This window comes from Cervus canadensis, chromosome 2 (genome assembly GCF_019320065.1).
Source record: "Cervus canadensis isolate Bull #8, Minnesota chromosome 2, ASM1932006v1, whole genome shotgun sequence".
NCBI classification, from domain to species: Eukaryota; Metazoa; Chordata; class Mammalia; order Artiodactyla; family Cervidae; genus Cervus; species Cervus canadensis.
In genome coordinates, this window is record NC_057387.1 from 49554690 (window position 1) to 49568416 (window position 13727).

A 13727-nucleotide genomic window follows, 5' to 3' on the forward strand; every position below is an offset into this window, starting at 1 on the left:
GTCATTTGTGGTTTCTGCTGGATGGGCCACAGAAGTTCTTGAAGCCCTACAATGCCTGCCACACATAAAGAATGGCCAGGTGTTTCCCATGGCTACAGTGACCCCAGCAGAATGCTCTCAGGGACTGCAATTCAGTATCTCAGTTATGGTGGACTGGACTGAACAGGCACTGTGTGTGCTAGAGTCAGCTATTTGGGCTGAACCATCTCGGAGGACAAGATGGTTGGATGGCATCACTGACTCAGTGGACATGAGTTGAGCAAGCTCCAGGAGTTGGTGAAGGGCAGGGAAGCCTGGTGTGATGCAGTCCATGGGGTCACAAATCATTGAACATGACTGAGCAACTGAACAACAACAACAAATCTCTGAGGACCACAGCCCACCAGGCTCCTCTGTTCTTGGGATTCTCTAGGCAAGAATATGGAGTAGGTTGCCATGCCCTTCTCCAGTGGATCTTCCTGACCCAGAGATTGTACCTGCGTCTCTTATGTCTCATGCAATGGCAGGTGGGTTCTTTACCACTAATGCCACCTGGGAAGCCTTAATTGTCACAAAATGGACCTCAAAGGCATATTTCATATGGTGGTCAGTTCTCTTTGGGGGAGAGATAAAGTGTTAGATGAACAAAGGCATTTATATTCAGGTTGCTATTATGAGAAATACCACATTGTTAATTCTTTGTGTAGCCACTCTATGTACCAGTGTAGGAGGAATACCAGATCCAGGCACTCTGAATGGCTGGTGAAGCAACTCCCTCTGCAGATTGCAGATTCCAGCATATTTTTGCAAATAATCCCCATCAATAAAGGAAGTCTGTGCATGTCTTCAACTAAATCAGACATTTCTGTATATTTTTTTTTTCAACAAATGTTTCAAGGACTTTAGGCATCTTCCCAAGAAGACCTCAGAGACATTTCAAATGGAAAGCACATGGGTATCTCTAGGCAAGATCAATTGGCCTCCTTTCAAGAGGCCCTGCAGGATAGATTATCTTGGTGAATTCACCACAGCCTATGATCTGGCTCTCAGCCCTGTAGATTGAGAAACTGGATTTTATCAACACTTACAACATAGATCTATTTGTCATTAGTGGCTCATATTAATCAGCCCACAAAGACTGATGGAAAAAGCCAGAACATCTATATATTCGTAACTATCCCAAAGACTGGAATACTTGCTTGGAAAATGAAAATGGTACAGATCACAGTAAGCAGAGTTCCATGTGTCATACATCTGTGAGAGAGAAATGGATGGAGTTGGTGTTACTTCCAGGAACTGCATGTAACCTGCAGTTGATGTTACTGCTGGGGCATCTGGCAGTGAACTACCATCACTGGGGGAGAGTTTGTCACAGATGTGATGGTCTTCCTTTAGTTCCATGTTTGGTAGTAGATAAACCACTAATGGGATATATCCATTCCCAGGGATTAGGATGCTTGCATCTGTGGCCAAAGCCACTCTGTGTTGAATGATAACAATGGTAAATTATATCTAAGAATTTAACTGGCTGACTGGATTGGAGGGATGAAGGGAAAGTGGGAGTCAAGGATGAGCCCCAGGTTTATGACTTTATAGTTGGATGAATAATGGAGCCACAAACTAAGGTAAGAAACACTCATCCATGTGTTCAGTCTTGGAATTACTGAATGACTTGAAGACGTCTTTGAGACATCCACACCATAATGACTTGCATGTTCCATATTCAGTCAGTTACTCAGAAGTGTCACCTGTGCCAGAGATTTGGGATTTGTTAGTGTATAGACAACTGAAGTTCATGGGAATTGATATTTTCTCAGGGCAAAGTATAGACAGCAAAGAGTGGAGGGCCTAGGACAGGATTTTCAGAAACACTGACATTTAATTATTGGGTACCAGATGAGAAGCTGACATCAGAGACCAAGATAGAATACCAAAAAATAGAAAGAAAATGAGGGGTGTGCTAACATGGAAACTAAAACCAGAGACCATTTAAAGAAAAGCGCGTAGGTGCTTCCTGGATGGTGATGCAAGTTCCAAGTATGAAATGGCTTGGCACTGCACAGAGTTAAGTGTCTTGGATTTAGCAAGATTCCACCTGGTGCAGATACAGTCACTGGCAGCAATATGTCCTGTGGGAACTTTGAGGAGTCTTGGAAAAATCCACTTCATCTATCCTGCCATGGTGGAGGGTGGGAGGCACTTCATTTGGACAAAATTTATGTATGTTTTGCTATATTAAACCAGGGATAAGGAACTTAACTGGATTAGCAACAACAAAAGAACTAAAAGGAGATCTTGAAATGTAGCTATATAAAGTTTTCTGGTGAAAACTAAGCAGTTTTAGCATAGTGATGAGACTGGAATGAGAATGGGATGTGAAACTACTCCTAGAAGTGTGTGTGTGTGTGTGTGTGTGTGTGTGTGTGTGTGTATGTAAGGCACATATATGTTACTTAACATGAGGGGAAAAACTGGAACAGAGTTTTTGCAAAATACCATTTAAGCAATTATTGTATACTCAGCCTTAGAAATTTCACTTTAGCATGCTAGCTGAGTCTTTCTTTTCAAGAGCCATCACTGTTGATTTTAAGAAATTAAGTCTGGAAATGCTAAACTTTCTGGGAGTATTTGATGCTCAAGCAGTATGAGTTTAAATACTGACACAAGAGGAATGCTGGTGTCTCTGTTTAAAAGCAAGTAGCTACAGATGCCTGCCCAGATTAAATTAAGGTCAAAGTTCAAAACTGAGAAAAACACACACTTAAGATGACATCTAACAACCTCAGTCTGCAGGATGGAACTCTAATAAAATGAAGGGGACACAGGCTGCACTCAGCCACATATTCAACTCCCACTGCTGTCTAGAAGCATCATTCTTGGCTTAAGTCAGCAAACAGGGATCTAAAAGCATGCCATTCCTTTGCACTCCCTCTGGGAACAAATGAACTTTGAAAAATTCCCAGAGATGTCTGATTCCTGGAGTCCCAGGTAAAGAGGAAAACCCAGATGCAGCCATGAGCAGGAGCTGTGGGTATTTTTTCCTTTTGAGGTAGAAAGGGTCAGAAAGAGGGTCTCTTTTTTTCTCCTTCTACAGTCAACCCCACATCCTCACGCTCACACAATTTAAAATAGCTCTCCAGACTCCCCATGCTCTTTCATCTAAACCTCATAATTAAGCGTAATTGTTTTTAACCCACTTTCCAAATGACAAGAGTCTGGTAATCCATGATGTAGCAGCTATTGCAGTGCACTAACTCTGGAAATGAAATGGGTTCTGACTCTTTCTCCTGTTGTACAACTTCAATTTACCTCTGGCAAGCAGGCAAATACTAATCTGTACTGAAGCCCTGGAAGATATGCTGAAGCAATTGGCCTCCTTCAAGGCTTTGCCTTTCTGAAATGACCTTCCCCAGGACTATGTTACTAGGGGACCTTGCCAAAATGTTGCAGAGTTGATAACTGTAGGTTTTGGCATCAGAAAGATCTGGTTTTTCAAATCCCGGTCCTGCCATTTGCCAGCTGTATGAGCTAGGGCGCACTGCTTTGCTTTTCAATTCCTGATTTCCTGTTTGTGCAGTGGGCACAAGTAGGGTCACTGTGAGTCTCTGTGTGTGTGCTGGCTGCTCAGTAGTGTCCGACTCTTTGCGACCCCGTGGACTATAGCCTACCAGGCTCCTTGGTCCATGGAATTCTCCAGGCAAGAGTACTGGTGTGGGTTGCTATTTCCTTCTCCATATTGTAAGTTTCAAATAAGATGAGTGAGTGAGTGAAGTCGCTCAGTCGTGTCCGACTCTTTGCGACCCCATGGACTATAGCCTACCAGGCTCCTTGGTCCATGGAATTTTCCAGGCAAGAGTACTGGAGTGGGTTGCCATCTCCTTCTCCAATGTAAAAGCCCCAACATGGTATCTGACATTGAGTAAGGACTCTGAACAGATGTTAATTATTGTTAATATTATTAGATATATTTTAAAACCTTGAAAATCCTGTTACACATTTAACGTAATTGGCAATAAGTGAAAAGTTATTGGAATCATAGTTTCATGAGTGAACCTCATGTATAATAAAAATTTTTTTCTAAAATTTAAAAAAATTTTTGAAAGATTTTGATTATGATTTTTTTAAAAGGCAGGGATTGAATGACCCTTTAATAAGACAGCCCTTTACCATTGCAAAAGTAGTCCTTGAAAACTTCATCTAAATATTGTCACAGCATCAATTTTAGGAATTCAGGCTGAGACATCATGCCTCCCTTCAACCCCATCTTGCATACATGACAGTTACAATGTTGAATAAAGAAATTTAAAGGTCACTATGCCAAGATAAAATACATTTTAAGATTCAGTACAGAAGCAGTAATAAGTATACATTAACATAAATGCTGAAAAATCTTAATACCAAATTTTAAAAGATATAATTTTCCTTTTAAAGAAGAAAGGGGGAGAAAGTTATAGAATGAATAAAATAGAATACATTTAATTAACTCTACTAGATATTTTATTTTCTTTAATAACTTTTAAAATTAATTGACCTACTCATAACTCCATTTAATGTAGCTGTCATTAAATAGAAATACATAATTCTGTCTTTCCATATCATTCATTCATTCATTGAACAAGTATTTATTGATACCTACACTAAAGCTTGGTTTATGTGGTGAGCTAAAACAGACATAGTCTGTTTAATAGTAAAACATCGCTTTGACAAGAGTATCTTCATACATCAGCAAAAAATGTTTATGGTTAAATCATTTCTTAGTATTTTGATTCATTGTGACCTTCCAAAAAGGCAGATTTTAGAGACTGAGGGTCAAAGTATTTTGTATCTGTGGCACAAAATAATGTGAGAATGGACTCGAAAGAATTTGACTTGAAGTGATTGCTCTTATAACATACAAAACAGGCTTTGTCTCATTTTACTTGGCTAAGCATGATAAAAAGGATAAGCAACAATATTGTCCAGAGGCCAAAAGATCCTAGAGGCAAAAAATTACAGATGGCTTCACAATACAGTCCAAGTTACTGGCATCTAGTAAAGGATGAATTTAGGAATACAGTAAACTTTTGTTTATCTTGGAATTCAAGCAACCAGCATACGCAAATAGCTAAGATGTTTTCCTGTCATATTCTGTACTCTATTTTTATGAAAAGACAAGTAGGAAATATGCTGCTGTCAGAATTTTTATTTCAAAGCCATAACCTGCACATGCCATGGGGTCAGTATAGGTTTAGTGTACTTTTTCACATTTTCCATATAGCTATATTGTAAAAACTGTTTCGAGTCAGTAAATCCAATCATACCAGACCAACATTTACTGTGCATTTATTTATATAGGAACAAGTATATATTGCTCCCCAGGTGCCAGGTATACAATAGACCTGCAATATAATTTTGTGCAAAGCATTCAGGGAATGTGTGTGGGTTAGAAACTTCATGGAGAAAATAGAGAAAAGGTTGGGAAAATAGCCGGAGCCTGATTCTGAAAGATCTCTGAATATCAGGTCAAAGAATCAGAAGAATTTTTGAGGCAAAGAATGACATGATCAAAGATATGTTTTAGGAATATTGTGCTCATCTTTAAGCTATTTGCAGGCTCATGCTCTCTCTCCTCCCTCTCATGGGACCACTGCTGAAATGGACAGAGAAGCTGGGAGTGCGGTTCTAGGAGGTTAGGACTATAACAAGACCCTTCATCTGAGATGGCCAATGGATTTGATAGACTAAGAGAAGTAAGCTGAGTCACAAATTGTAAGGGAAAGTTGAAGTTTAATGTGCCAAGTGAATGGTCAAGGGTTGCAAAATCACAAAGAGACCAAGAGAAGAAATAAAAGCTGGGGTATGAACCAAGAATTTAAAACTAAAGAGGTGAAAATGATTCTCAGCATCACTAATCATCAGAGAAATGCAAGCCAAAGCCACAATGAGAAATTACCTTACACCTGTCAGAATGGATAGTCTCAAAAGACAAGAAATAACAATGCTCACAAGGATGTGGAAAAAACGGAGCCCTTGTGTACTGTGAAAATATAATTGGTGCAGCCACTGTGGAAACAGTATGGAGATTTCTCAAAAAACTAAAAATAGAGCTACCATATGATACAGCAATTCCACTTCTGGGAATTTATCTAAAGAAAATGAAAAAAAAAAAAAAACACTAATTCAGAAAGACATATGCACCCCAGGGTCATTGCAGCATTATTTACAATAGCTTAGGAAGCAACCTAAGTGTCCACTGATGGATGATGAGTGGATAAAGAAAATGTGGTATATATATATACATATACATACAATGGAATACTACTTAGCCATAAAAAAGGATGGAATCTTGCCATTTGTGACTAAATGATGGACTTTGAGGACATTATGCTAAGTGAAATAAACCACAAAGAGAAAGAAAAATACTGTATGTTTTCACTTATATGTGGAATCTAAAACCAAGCAAAAGAAACAACCACTCTCATAGATAAAGAGAACAGATTGGTAGTTGCCAGAGGGCAGGTGGGTAGGAGGATAAAATGAGTGCAGGGAGTCAAAAGGTGCAAACTTCCAGTTATAGATAAGTTATGGGGTTGTGAGGTGTAGAATGGTGACTATAGTAAATAATAAGGTATTTCATATTTGAAAGTTGCTAAGAGAATAAATTGTGAAAATTCTCATCACAAGAAGAAAAAGATTTTGTGACTGTGTATAGTGACAAATGGTAACTAGACTTATTGTGGAGACCATTTTGCAGTTTATACAAATATCAAATCATCATATTGGAACCTGAAGCTAATATAATGTTATAAGCCAATTATATCTCAATTAAAAAAAAGTTAAAAAACAATGACAAAAATAGGTGAAAGTAAATGAAGAAAGTCAGAGGTGGAAGAGACAGGAGGAGGGAAGCTTTGGGGTATGTGAATGGGAAGGCCTCCCTTTCCATTGAAGGGCCAGGAATGGTGGCAGTGGAATAGAAAAGAGGGGAAGAATGAGAAAGACGCCATGTAGGTGATACCATTCAGGTCTGAATGTCTCTTCTCTGAGAACATGAAAATGGATCCTTGGTTGCCATATCGATATTACCTGAATCTGCCCTTTGTCCATAGGGGATTGGAGCAAAGTGGATTACACCTGACCTAAACAGAGCCGATCATATCCTTTCTTGAGAATTTGAAATTCGGATTGAGGCATCTAGTAAGTTTGAAATCTTCCTGTAAGCAAAGATGGTATAAATTTGGAAGCTGTGCTGGCCATATGAAAATAAAAACTGAGGACAGATTTGGAACAAAACTGACATAGATGGGGTGGGGGTGGGAAAGAGGGTGGTGAGGCTGAGATTCTTAATGATTTTCTGGCCCCTGGTTCTATTTCTTCCTTGAGGCCCTGTTTCCGTTCTTGCCCTTTGAATCTGTAAAACAATCACAATTTCTAACTGTGATATTATGATTTATAGTAAGATGTATGTATTTGGTCTTTATCCTCATTTGTGGTACAGAGCTCCTAAAATTCTTGGAATTTGCCAAGTGATGTGAGTTATAAGGTTTTGTTATGTTAATGAGGTAGTTTTGGACTCCACCTGAGGATAAGGGCTGGTTGCCAGAGAACCGACCTTGTGATTAGAGGGTTGGAACTTTCATTTCTCACCCCCACCCCCCACTTTTGAGGGAGTGAATTAATCTCCCAAGGCCAGTGATTTGATCAGTCATGCCTCCTATGTAATGAAGTCCCTAAGGATGGATTTTGGAGAGGTTCCAGGTTGTTGAGCACGTGGAGCTTTGGGGAATGTGGCATGCTTGGAGAGGGTGCAGAAGCTCCATGCCATTGTCCTTTGCCCTGTATATCTCTTTCACCTGACCGTTCTTGAGTTATATCCCTTTATAGTCAAGCAGTAATATAGTAAGTAAAATGTTTCTCTGAGTTCTTTGAGCTACTCTAGCAAGTTAATTGAACCCAAGAAAGGGGTTATGGGAATCTCTGAGGTATAGCAGTTCAGTCAGAAGCATGAGTGATTACCTGGGCTTTTAACTGGTATCTGAAGGCAGGGTGGGCAGTGCTGTGGGATTGAGCTCCTAACCTGTGGGATCTGATACTGTGCCCAGGTAGATGGTCTCAGAATTGAGATGAATTGTAGGCTGAATTGTACAGTCAGCTGGTGTAGGAGAATTACTTGGTGACGTGGGGATCTACACCCACAAACACATATGCATTGGAATTGGAGTCAGAATCATTACCTATAAATTCCTTTTGCTGAGGCTAATTTAAAATATGTTTGTTACTGGTATCAGAATCACTAGAGTGTGGTGCCCAAACTTTCTCTACCATCAGACAAGATTCTAGAGAGGGTGAAGGTGATGTGTTGGGAAATTCTTACCTTTGATGAGATTCCAGAAATTGTGACTTGAGGGAAGGCCAAGATTGTATCTAGGGCAAATGACTAAAATCAGGGTTACTAATCCATAGGGGTGGCAGAAGAGGAGGAAATCAAGATATGAAAGGAAAATTTAGAGCACAATAACCTTGAGATACCTCTATGTTCTGAGGTACCTACTGAATTATCTAAAATGATATAAATTTGTTAAAAGTACTATAAGTAATTCCCCTGGAGAAGAAAATGGCAACCCACTAAAATATTCTTACCTGGGAAATCTCATGGACAGAGGAGCCTGGTGGGCTACAGTCTATGAGCTTGCAAGAGTCAGACACGGCTTAGCGACTAAACCACCACCACCACTATAAATAATTAAGATGATTGTCATTGCTGAACATATTTTATTATAGTTCAATTTCATGATAGTGATAATCATTTACTGAGCATCTATTAATGTGCAAGGCATGTGTTACATACATTATCCATGTTTGTAGCCCTCTAATAATATTATCTAAGAATGTTAATGTCCTCTAATAACTCTGCAAGGCAATTGCTATTATATTCACCTCATATATTTGTGGTTGATAGATTAACTGGAAATATGTCAGTAAGTCTGAAGTTTTGTGAATGCTGCCAGAGTAGCCTTAACTTTTCAGGCACTTTTTGTGAAATAATGCAAGCATAAGAATACACAATAAAATGGAGTCTTTACAGAAACACGTGCTACCTGTGTGCTACTTTTCTGGGCTCACAAAATGGAATGATCATGGAAAGCACCAAAGGTCATGCTCAAAAATATGAATGGAGGGAAATTCCAAGAACCTGGACAAGAGATCTTATATTTCTGCTTTTTAAAAGTAAGATTTGCCCCAGTGTTGCTATGCCTATGGGGCCTGGTACATAGAGCTGTGCCAGACATAGCTCATCTTTAATTCTTTTCCATCTTCTTCCTTTCTAAATAAAGGACCTGAGTTATTGAAGCATCAGTCATTTATATTCCAGGAGTGCATTTAGAAAAGAACAGAGCTTTTGTTTTCTGTGTCCATCCTGTGCTCAAGGTACTAATGAGCAGGGAAATAACCCAAAGGCAAGCTGCACTTAAGAGAAGACTAGGGATTTGAGGTCTCTAAATTAGTTTACAGAATTAATGCTCAAGTCTCAAATAATTGCAAGTTCTATGAATGTAAAGGGAGAAAAAATTATATCTAAGGTATTTATTAAAGAATTTTAATACTTTCTGAATAACAAATGATTTTATGAAAGGCATGTGATCTTTTTTTAAATGAAGCCTTCTCATTTTTTTTCTTTAATGAAATGCTTTACAGACAATGTGTTTCTTTCCAATGATGAACCTATAAGTATGTGGTTTGAAAAGATGTGTGATAATGGGAATTAGACAGTTTATTCCTAATCATTTCCAGAGCAGTATATTCTGAGAATTTTAAAAGGCAAATAGCATATACCATGTGGGAAATGATAAAATATAATAGTAGAAGTGGGAATAATCTTTCAAAAAAATATCAGGAAGAGTTAATTAAAGCTCATTCATTACATTGAAAATATTTCAGTCCAATACTCTTACTTGAACCTAGTTCTCATTATTTACAGACAATTAATACCAATGTCCAATATTAAACTGCTCTTATTCTTTTTTGAGAGGATCAGGCCATCTAGTGGTGTGTGCTGTGTGCTAATTCTTCATTCGTGTCTGACTCTTTGCAACCCCGTGGACTGTAGCCCACCAGGCTCCTCTGTCCATGGGATTCTCCAGGCAAGAATATTGGAGTGGGTTGCCATTTCCTCCTCCAGGGGATCTTCCAGACCCAGAGACTGAATCTGCATCTCTTACGTCTCCTACATTGGCAGATAGGTTCTTTACCACTATCACCACCTGGGAAGGCCATCACATGGGGCAGTGTAAATTCAATATGGTTTACTTTTTGCTAAATTGGGGTGGGGTAATTTTTAATGGGTCACTTATCTTTTTATGATAAAGAACTGTCACATATGTATCACCTTAGCCCCAGATAGTATTTCATAAAAGCATATTGTTTCCCCTAATGTAGGAAAAGGGAGAAATTCATCAAAAATAATGAAAAATAACACAAAAATACCTGAGTTTATAATAGAAATAAAAATTTTAAATAATTGCTTTTACATTTGAGCGAGTGATAGACTTTAGGTAAGTGTTAGTCGCTCAATCATGTCTGACTCTTTGCAATCCCATGGACTATAGCTTGCCAGGCTCCTCTGTCCACAGAATTCTCCAGGCAATAATAATAGAGTGGGTAGCCATTCCCTTCTCCAGGGAATCTTCCTGACCCAGGGATCAACCCAGGTCTCCTGTATTGCAGGTGAATTCATTTGAAAATCAATTTCGTATCATTGAGTTTCTCTGATCAAACTAAATGTTGGAAAATTCAGGCAGCTGCCTAATGGCTAACATTTAGTCCTTACAGATTTTAATTTGCCTTATGTGCATACATTATCTAAGAATTACAATTCCAAATAATCAGGGGCTATTAATTGTTTAATTTAGCAAATAGTTCTTATGCACTGGGGACTCTGTGTTGAGGGTAGAAATGTAACCAATTTATCTAGCAGTTTGAATTTATTGGGGAATAAATGTTAAGTGATTTTATTTTTCTCCAACCATTGCTCTCTGAATAGAATCTTAGGCAAATACATAATTTCCCAGTCACCTTCAGTTATTAAGCAATCAATCTGGTCAATTTAGAATCCTGTCATCTTCTTTCCTCCCCAGCCCCGGCTTGATTGTGGCTCACGGGAGAGGGACAGGGACACAGGAGCTGCTTTTCATGCCCTCCTCTCACTCTCCCTCTTCAAGCTTTCTTCTTGAGGGCAGGGGAGAAAGTTGAAAGGAAAAGTGCACGAGTCTTTTAGTTGAGCCCATTACTGAAACTGATGTGCATCACTGCTCCTCTGGCTAATGTTGACTCGGCATTTGTGCCCTCTGTGACAGACGTCTGATTGCCATTTCTTGTGGGGACATTTGTGGGATTCTTCAGAGGAACCACTTCCTCGACACCCTCAAGGATGGCCTCTTGCTGCTGGAGTTAAGTCAACTAGCAGAATTCCCATCTAGTTGGGGCACCAGCAAGATGGCTAAAACCCTCCTACTATCCCAATATTTGACCCAGGGGGAATTCATGAATTCTTACTATGCCTACTCGCTAAAACCCTTTCTCTGTATGCCACTCCAGTTGCTTTTCCCTGCTTCTGTAGATATAGGACAATCAAAAAGAATACTGCCTAGGAATCTGCCCACTTAGAGAATTCTGGTCTCCTTGTATCACAAGCACCCCAGTCTCTATAGGTTTCAGAGCTAGTAAGTTAATAACTCTACATATTTTTTGTGTTCCAATCATGACTTGTGGGGTAGGGTATGCTCAGTGAGTGCTTCCAGGTTCCAGCATAGGAAAAGGGAACCCAGATAGAGTCTGAAAGAATCCCTGAGATAAGGAGATGGGACTGAAAGTGTAGGGAGATCAGTACAGCTAGAGTTTACAGAAAAGAGAATTACAGAGAAGAGAGCTATCAGAGAAAGAACTCCAGAGATCAGCAGAGGATCCTCTCAAGTATTCAGGTGAGTACTGATAAGCACAACCATGAAAGGAGAAACTCTTACCTTTGGCCAGGGAACATGTGCCTTTGGCTGGGAAAGAACCACCTAATGGATTGGAAGTAACTGTGCTAGAAATAATGCTCATTCCATACCAGTCAGAGAGGAAAACCTCGACGTTTATGGGGCAGTAAGCAGACTATATAAATGCTACTTGCTTCAACAGAGAACAATCATCTCTAGACTGGATACTACTCTGCTTCTAATAAAAAGCAAAACACAAAAGGACCAAGTTGTTTCCATGTAACTTAACAAAATCCAACAATGTTTATAGACATACAAAAATATCTAGGATACAAGTTAAAATTTACAGTGGATCCAATTAAAAATTACCAGATATACAGATAAATAGGAAAATATACCCTGTAATGGAAAATAAATTAATTAATTGAAAATGACACAGAGTTAGAATTAGTAGACAAGGACATTAAAACGACAGGTATAATTGTATTTCTATCATCAAAAAGTGAAATAGAGATATTGACAATGTAAAGAGACCTAAATCTAACTTCTAGAGATGAAACAATATGTGAAGTAAAGATATACTAGATAGAATTAACAACAGATTAGATATGCAGAAGAAAAAATTAGTGACCTCCAAGATATTAATAGAAATAATCTAAAATAAAACAGATAAAAAAGAATTTTAAAAGTAAACAGTCAAGCAATTTAATATACCTGTATGGAGTTGCTGAAGGAGAGGAGAGAGGAAGAGGAATAGAAAAAAAAAATACTTGAAGAAATCATAGCCAAAACTTTTCCAAATTTGGTAAAAAACTATCAACCCACAGAGCAAGAAGCTCAGTGAAGCCAAAGCAAGGAAAACAAACAAAAAGAAATTACACAGAAGAACATCATATTCAAACTGCTCAACCATAACGATGAAGAGAAAAATCACAAAAGCAGCCAAAAGGCGGGGGGTTGGGAGTAGAAGGGACATGTTATAATGTACAAGAACAAAGATAAAGATGACAGCAGATTTCTCACTGGGAATAATGCAAGTGAGAAGGTGGTGGAGCAACATCGCTAAAGCACTGAAGGGATAAAACTGTCAAACAGAATTCTATAAGCAGTGAAAATATCTTTCAAAGGCAAAATAAATACTTTCTCAGACATACAAAAGATGAAAGAATTCATCAGTAGCAGATTTTCACTGCAAGTAATGCCAAAGGAAGTCCTTCAGGCAGAAGGACAATGACACCAGGTGGGAAATATGGGTCTGCACAAAATAATGAAGAGCGGCAGAAAAGGTATCCACACAGGTAACAATACAGGCATGCCTCAGAGAGATTGTAGGTTAGGTTCTAGATCATCACAATAAAGCAAAAACATAATAAAGCTAGTCACATGAATTTTTTGTTTTCCCAGTAAGTATAAAAGTTATGTTTATACTGTATTAGAGCATATTAAATGCGCAATAGCCTTGCATCTAAAATAACAGTGTATATATTTAAATTAAATTATATATTTAAATTAAATTAAATTATAGACATACAAAAATATCTAGGATACAAGTTAAAATTTACAGTGGATCCAATTAAAAATTACCAGATATACAGATAAATAGGAAAATATACTAAAAGTGTTAACCATCTGCTAAAAGTGCTAACCATCATCTGAGCCTTCAGTGACTCATAATACTTTTGCTAGTGAAGAGTCTTGCTTCTGTGTTGATGGCTGCTGACTGATCAGGGTGTATGTGTTAGTCACTCAGTCGTGTCTGACTCTTTGTGACCTCATGGACTGTAGCCTGCC